At 50.0% G+C, this 8,116-nt stretch overlaps 1 protein-coding gene across 2 annotated transcripts in view; it reads left to right on the top strand.

The window, feature by feature from the left end:
- The first annotated feature begins 290 nt into the window (after nt 1–290).
- Nucleotides 291–8,116, top strand: part of WWP2 (WW domain containing E3 ubiquitin protein ligase 2) — a 123,216-nt gene continuing 115,390 nt past the window's right edge. The window contains exon 1 of one of the 2 annotated variants that reach the window (XM_084756953.1): nt 291–381. The gene's annotated coding sequence lies outside the window, so the exon portion shown is untranslated. Of the gene's footprint in view, nt 382–4,625; nt 4,649–8,116 lie in introns of those variants that run through there. The other variant, XM_084756951.1, reaches the window with a different exon arrangement.

Below are 8,116 nucleotides of genomic sequence, written 5' to 3'. Positions count from 1 at the left end.
TTTATTTTTTATTTTTTATTTTTTTTAAATCCAGCAACCCCTGAAAGATTTGCTGACTTAATTGACCAGATGAGTCTTCTCCCACCTGTACCATGGGGGGCGGGGAGAACTCTACCTGCTTCCAAAGGAATAAATAAAGCCCCTGGTGCCCGATGAGCCCTCAGTTTATACGCCCGCTCGGGCACAGTCCAGGAGACAGAGGACCTCTATCCTCTGCAGGTCAAAGGCTCGCAGACCGGTTCTAGGTGGCCCGCACCTGCGCGCCCCGGCCAGCCTCTTCCGGGTCAGGTGACCGCGCGCGCTCACGTGACCCGGCCCGAGTGCGGGCGCTGGAAGGCGGAAGTGGAGCGGAGTTAGGCGCCGCTGGTGTGGCCGCGGCAGGTAGGTGGCGCGGGCGCCCGGGGCTCGGTGGCGAGCTGGAGGCGCGGGGCGGCCAGGGGCGGCGGGCGGCGCGAGGGGCCAGGGGCGGCGCGGGGCGGGCGCCGGGGGGCGGCGGCTTCCTGTGGGAGGGGCCTGGCGCGCGGTTCCGGCCTCCGAGGAGGGGTGTCCCGGCTCGCGCCGGGGCGGGGGTGGGCGCGGGGCCCGGCGGGAGTCGCCGGCTGCTGGCGCTTCCGGAAGAGGACCCCAGCCTAGGCGCCTGCGGGGCAGAGGAGCCGCGTCGGGGAAGTGGGCTCGACCTCGGCCGGGGAGACTCGCTAGCTGCCTGGAATGGGGCTGCCTGGGAGTGGGCGTCTGGCTTGTAGGGACAGGGAGAAAAATCTGGACGACGCGGCCTGGACCCATTAAGAGAGTCTTATCCTTCTCTCCTCTTTGATGATGATGGCGACCCGAGACTTTGATACCAGCCAGTCCCGTTCAGTTTTTAAACTTCAGGAGGGATGCCTGAGTCTTGATCGTCTGACTCTGGTCACACCCACTTTGCCCTGTTTGGGTAGGGTTTCCACTTGTTGGGGAGCCTAGCCCTTGAGATCATCTTTCTTTGAGATGCTCCCGGATCGGGTCATCTTCGAGGCAAAAAATTAAAATAAAAAAAAAAATTAAAGACGTGTAAGTGCTTTGCTGTGATCATAACAAGACTTTTAACACACACGGTTGTCAGCGACCTGGGCCAGCGTTACCTCCGCAAAGCACTGACTGCTTAAGTCTTGGACAGCTAAAAGTCCACCGATACTGCTTTGACACTTAACCCTTTTAGGCTTAAATTATGCAGCTTCCTTTCCACGTGGCTGCTTATCTTGACCAGCTGTGACTAGGTGGGATGACTGAGAAGTTTGTTGTGTTCCCTAGAACTTGTGACCTAGAATTGTGATCGTGTTTTTTGAGGTTAAAAATCCCCATTTTAAGATTGTTCATCCTTTAGGCTGAGGCATGCAGTTGCCTCCAGGCCAGCCTGGGCTACACTGTAAGACGTAAAATAAGCAAACAGGTCCACCTCTTTCTGTTCACATTTAGTGAACTTCGCAGAAGTGGAATAAAGTTTATGAATGCAATAGAGGAGTCAGGGTTCAAACGGCACCAGAATCACAGGTCATTAGGGGGAAAAATACTTTGCATTAATACATTAGGAGTTGGAGGCTTTGGGGTATATGACAAGCATTCAGAAGCTAGTTTTGGTAGCAGTCTTGAGAAGTCATTCCCACTTCACAGTGAGCAAACAGAGCTAAGAGAGTTGACTGAAAAGAAAAGATTTATTCTTATTCATGTGTGTGTTCCTGTTTGTATGTATGCCACTTGGAGGGTGTGGGCACCCATCGAGGCCAGAAGAGAGCATTTGGGTCCCTTGGAGCTAGAGATACAGGTGGTTGTGAGCCTCTGGACTTCCGTGCTGGGAACTGAACTGTGGGTCGGCTGAGCTACGTACATCTCTTTAGCCACAATTTCTTCATTCTGCTTTTTCTTCCTTGTTTACTCATCTTCCTGCTAGACTGTAAATCATTCCAGGGCAGTGATCCTCTTAAACTGCTTCCTTGGCTCCTAGCCTCACGCCTGGTGTGTTATGAGTACTTGGTCAGTGTTTGAGAATAAATGAGTTTGTAAAGGTCACAGCTCATGCTGTTCGTGGTGAACAGGTTTGAGCTTAGGTTTTCTGTCTCTTTCTCTGGTCAGTGAAGGTAGCTCTGTTCTGTTATTGGTGTTAAGGAAAAACAAGGAGCATGAGGAAAAGGCTTCAATTGGCTTGTCAGTCTTCTACTTCTGCTGTTTGTTGAACTTTGCACCTTACCACTGAACTACAGCCTTAGCCCTACTTTTGTTTTGTTTTGTTTTTTAAATCCCCGCCCCCCCCCCCCTCCGGTTTGAGACAGAATCTCAGGAAGTTGCCTGGGGTGGCCTTAAACTCCTATAGCTCAGGCAAGCCTTCAACTTGTGATCCTCTTGCCTCTGTCTCCTGAGTAGCTGGATTGCCGGCCTGAACCAGCAGGGCCATCTTAGTCTTTTCCTTAATGACTACTTTTCCATTTGCAAAGACCTTATACTAGAATATCATTTGTTTGTGTATTTTGGTTATTTATTTGAGACAGTGTTTCACTATGTAGCCCTGGCTGGCCTAGAGCTCAGAAAGATCCATCTGCCTCTGCCTCCCAAGTGCGGAAATTAAAGCTGTGTACCTTGATTGCGCTCGGGCTTGCTTTTCTCCCTCCCTCCCTCCCTCCCTCCCTCCCTCCCTCCCTTCTTCTTCTTCTTCTTCTTCTTCTTCTTCTTCTTCTTCTTCTTCTTTAAAAATATTTATTTATTTATTATGTATACAAATCTCATTATAGATGGTTGTGAGCCAACATGTGGTTGCTGGGAATTGAACTCATGACCCTTTGAAGAGCAGTCAGTGCTCTTAACCTCTGAGCCATCTCTCCAGCCCTCCCCTTCCTCCTCCTCCTCCTTCTTTTCTTCTCTCTCTCTCTCTCTCTCTCTCTCTCTCTCTCTCTCTCTCTCCTTTTCTTGAGAAAGATCACACTGAGTTTTTTGGCTTTTTGATACAAGGTAAGTTGTAGGCCATGCTGCCCTCAGACTGGTTATATTGCTGAGGAGCTTAGGATAGATTCTCTTGTCTCTGCCTTCCAAGAGCTGGGGTTGCAGGCATTCATTCACCATTGTGCCTGGCCCAGCATCTCATTCGATTGCTGATCTGTGAAGATTGCATTGCTCTCACTCTATGGATGAAGAAACCCAGGCTTTCTCAAGTCCTGACCTTAGATTCCAGAACTAGTAAATAAATGTAAGAGTTGGTTCTCTCTTTCCATCATGTACATCTTGGGAATTGTGTTCCAGTTGTCAGGCTTGGTGGTGAACACCTTTCCTACAACCTAGTTTTTTTTTTTTGTTTTTGTTTTTCGAGACAAGGTTTCTTTGTGTAGCCTCGCCTGTCCTGGACTAACTTTGTAGTCCAGGCTGGCCTCGAACTCACAGCGATCCGCCTGCCTCTGCCTCCCGAGTGCTGGGATTAAAGGCGTGTGCCACCACCGCCTGGCCCAACCTAGGTTTTTTATTCCTAGACTTTTTTTTTTTTTGAGACAAGGTTTTTCTGTGTGGCCTTGGCTATCCTGCACTCACTTTGTAGACCAGGCTGGCCTTGAACTCACAGATCTGCTGCCTCTGCCTTCGTAGTGTTGGGATTTTGTTTTTCAAGACAGGGTTTCTTTGTGTAGTCTTGGCTGTCCTGGACTCACTTTGTAGACCAGGATGGTCTCGAACTCACAGCAATCCACCTGCTTCTGCCTCCCGAGTGCTGGGATTAAAGGCGTGCTAATCTTATAAATGTCCCTCCTCATAACCCTGTTGCACTGGGGATAAAGTTTCCACCACATACACTTTGGGGACACCCTCAAACCACAGCTTATGCTACAGTTGTTTTTTCATATATTCTCCCTTCAGTGGATATTTGCACACCCTACTTTATTACAGGCGATCGTTCTGGAGTTTGGCCATTCAGCATGGAGACCATTGGCCACATAGGCTATAGAACGCTGCTACACAGCCTGTCAATGATGAATACATCAGATTTTGGAGATTCAACATGAAAACTGCAATGGTGCATTGATTTTGTTGCTGTTGCTGTTTGTTTTTTGAGACAGGGTTTCTCTGTGTAGCCCTGGCTCTCGTGGAATTCACTCTATAGACCAGGCTGGCCTTGACCTAATAGAGATCTGCCTGCCTTTGCTTCTGGAGCCCTGGGATTAAAGGCCATTGCCACCATGCCCGGCTAGCAACATGTTTTTTATATTCTAGTAAAACCATATAAATATAATATATAAATGGTAGTAACTTATATTTATTACATTAAAGACAATATAATTAAATGAGTTTCAGCAGGGCACAGTGATTCATGCCTGTAATCTTAACACTCCTTTTTAGGGGTTTGGGGGACAGGTCTCACACTTGTTCAGTGCTCGGGCTTTCTGGAATCATATTGTAGCTCAGCCTAGCTCAGGCTAGCTTCAAACTAACACTCCTTCTGCCTTAACGTCCTGGGTGCCAAGATTGCCGGTGAGCTGGCTCCTGGATGAAGATGCCAAAGAGGAGAAGGCATGGACCACATGACTAAGTGAGGGTAGAGTGGTCCAGGCGAAGGGATAAACAAGGCCAAATGCTTGGAAGGAGAAACAACTTTGGCAGGTTTGGGGACCAGCCAGGAGCACAACATGGCCGGAGAGGGGTAAGTGAGTTGCGAGTGGTGAGTGAGTTCAGAAGGGTTTGGGTGGGAGGAGACATTGGGCGGGTCAGGGAGGCCTTGTAGGCTGTTGTCATGGCATGAGTGAGGCATTTGAGCTGGATAGACTAGCCTGTCTTTTGACAGACACACTGGGATTGCTGTGTGATGGAGAAGCAAAACGTGTGTGAGGAGGTCATTGCAACTGTCACGGTGAAGCTCAGCTAGTAGCATTTGTGGAGGGGTTGACTTAGATATGGAATGTGAGGACCAGAGCAGTCAAAGGCGATTCCCAAGTTTTGGGTATAAACAAGTAGCAAATGGCCAGGGGAGATGCGGCCCAGTTAGTAGAGTATTTGTTTAGTAACATAAAGCCTGGGGTTTGATCCTCAGCACTGCATAAATGGGGTGTGGTCGGCACATCTGTAGTCCCAGCACTCAGGAGGTAGAGACTGGAAGAGGATTGGCAGGAGGTTCAGTCAGGGTCTCTCCTTTGGAATCCAGCCTGGGCTGCATAAGACCCTGTCTCAGGACACAAAAACTAGGGGAGACAGTAGGGCAGTCAGGGCTTGGACTCAGTTTTGTTCACATTGATTGTGCAAGGCCTGGTATAAACCCGAGAAGATGCAGGGGCAGTTCGATGAGGGATCTGGTGGCAAGCAAGGTCAGGAGATGTGTACCTGGGAGCTGTCATTGTGTAGCCTGGAGCTGAGACTGCATGAGGTCACCCAGAGAGGAGTGTGAGTATACGTCCAAGAAGAATGTTGCTGTTGAGCTTGAACTGTGGCGTCAATTAGTCCACACTAGCCATGTCTGAAGACCACATAAGCACTGCAGTGGATGGATCACCAGGAACTTGGGTTTCTTTCTTTTCTTTTTTCATTTAAAGACCCCCTGCCCTTTTATTTTTTCTAAGACAGGGTTTCTCTGTATAGCCCTGGCCATCCTGTAACTTGTTCTGTAGACCAGGCTGGCTTTGAATTCAGAAATCCACCTGCCTCTGTTTCCCTGAGCACTGGGATTAAAGGTGTGAACCACCACCTCCTGGCTAAGACCTCACCCCCACACCCTACCCCCAGCCCTGCTTTTTCCGTTTGTTTGTTTCAAGACAAGGTCTTGTTATGTGGCCCTGGATGTCCTCACCGTGTAGACCAGGCTGCTCTTGAACACAAGAGCTCCTCCTACCTCTGTCTCCCAAGTGCTGGGATCAAAGGCCTCCTTTTGGGGGGGGGGTTGTTTCACGACAGGTTTCTCTGTTACACAGAACCCTGGCTGTCCTGAACTCTCTTTGTAGACCAGGCTGGCCTTGAACTTACAGGCCTCTGCCTCCTGACTAGGTGTGCACCGCCACACCCGGTTTAAAGGCCCTTTTGAAGACAACAAGCCGATGGGTTTCTTTTGTTGTAGTCCGGAAGGGTGTTCTTTCACTGCTGTCTTGTAGCACTGCTGAAATCAGCTCAGGGGCCAACTTCTGGGTTGGCAGCCAGTTGAGGAACCTCCAAGGATGGAGAAGAGAAAGGCAGGCAGAGCAGCAACTGGGTTTTAAGGTTTAAAATACCAGCTTTTTCAAACACATGATGAGCACAGTGCACCCCCAGCCCCTGGCAGCCTGCTGTCTTGTAGATTTAACACAAATGGAGCTTCATACTGGGTAGGTGTGGTGGTTTGAATGGGTTTGCCCTCATAGACTGGTTTTGTATGCTTGGCCCACGGGAAGTGGCACTACGAAGAGGTGGCCTTATTGGAGGAGGTGTGCCCTTGTTAGAGGAAGGGTATCACTGTGGTGCCAGGCCCTTGAGGTCTTCCCCCCCCCCCCCCCAGACAGGGCATCTCTGTGTAACAGCCCTGAATGTCCTGGACTCACTTTGTAGACCAGGCTGGCCTCGAACTCACAGAGATCCACCTGCTTCTGCCTCCCAAGTGCTGGGATTAAAGGTGTGCACCGCCATCACCTGGCATGAGGCCTTAAATGCTCAAGCTAAGCCCAGTTTAAACACATGCAGTCTCCTTCTGCTGCCTTCTGATCCAGTTGTAGAACTCTCGGCTCCTTCTCCAGCGCCATGTCTGCCTCCACACTGCCATGCTCCCCACCGTCATGACAATGGACTAAGCTCTGAAACTAAGCCAGCCCCAATTAACTCTTGTCCTTTCCAAGGGTTGCTGTGGTCACAGTGTCTCTTCACTTCAGTGGAAACCCTGAGACAGGGTGACCCTTGGATCTCAGTCCTGGACTTGGGGTCTGAAGTGTTCATCAGGGAGGTAGTGGGTTCATGAGCATCAAGTCACACTGAGCAGACGATGGCACATGTCATGGTCAGAGGACAACTTTCAGGAGTCCTCATTTCCTTCCTCCACTCGGGGTGGAATGCAGATTCTCAGTGTTGGCAGCGAACACCTTTTCCTGCTGAGCCATCTCACCGGCCTGGCCCAAGTGAGCTTTTGAGGACCTGTGTAATTTAGGACTGTGGTAAATTCTGCAATCTCCAAGAGCTGAAATCTTGTTCTCAGGGAGGATCCTGTTCCTCTAGATTCCAACTAGACTCTGTTTAGGAGGTTGTGAGGTCCCTGTCCTTGTCACTGCCGTGGTTTAGGACAGTCATTTGAGTGGTGGTTGACTCTTCGTGACTCAGGGTGGGCCTCTTCCTTGGTCACTCATGGCTCCTCTGGTATTTAGCCCGAGATCTGCTATAGTCTCTGTTATTACTAGCTGATAATTTTCTTTCTTTCTTTTTCTTTTCTCGAGACAGGTTTTCTATGTAGCCTTGGCTGTCCTGGATTCACTTTGTTGACCAGGCTGGCCTCAAACTCACAGGGCTCCGCTTGCCTCTACCTCCCAGTACTGGGATTAAAGGCATGTGCCACCATGGCCTGGTGCTAGCTGATAATTTTCCTTCCACAATTTTTTTTTTGTCAGGTGACATATTTTTTTCTTACTGCTTTCTAGCTAGCTGGGCATTCCACTGCATGGCTGCTGACAACACCTGTAATGTTACGGGGACAGTGGCTACCCCACAGCAGCCTGCAGGCTGTGCACTACCCAGGGCCTCCTTATAGTTCCAGAAAGTTATCCAGCCAAAGACTGGGGCCTCATCTGTGGGGCAGTGTTGACAGTCACACTAAAAGTGAGACCGCCATTATGTTGAGTGCTTTTCTGCTTCTTTCTGTCTGTTGGAGGCTCCTTGAAGGCTTTGGTGGTCAGGGCAGAGGCAGAACATGCAGTTCAGTCTGGCCTGACTGCTCTGAATGGTCAGTTTCACCATCATCCTCAGACCTTTCCAGTCACCAGTTGCCCATCTTGGGGCCAAGTCGGATGGGTGCTGCTGGTCTCATGTGCATGTTTCCTCTGGGACACCGCTCTGCTCTCCGCAGGGCTGAACTTGGACTGGATGGTGAGGTGGCTGGCGCGGTAGCCTCTTCCCAGGAGAAAGCTCCCTCCAATGTTTACATGCTGTTTGGCAACGTGTTTTGAAGTTT

The sequence above is a fragment of the Acomys minous genome, assembly GCF_964271855.1.
Source record: "Acomys minous genome assembly, chromosome: 14".
NCBI classification, from domain to species: domain Eukaryota; kingdom Metazoa; phylum Chordata; class Mammalia; order Rodentia; family Muridae; genus Acomys; species Acomys minous.
This window is presented reverse-complemented; position numbering and strand designations above follow the sequence as displayed.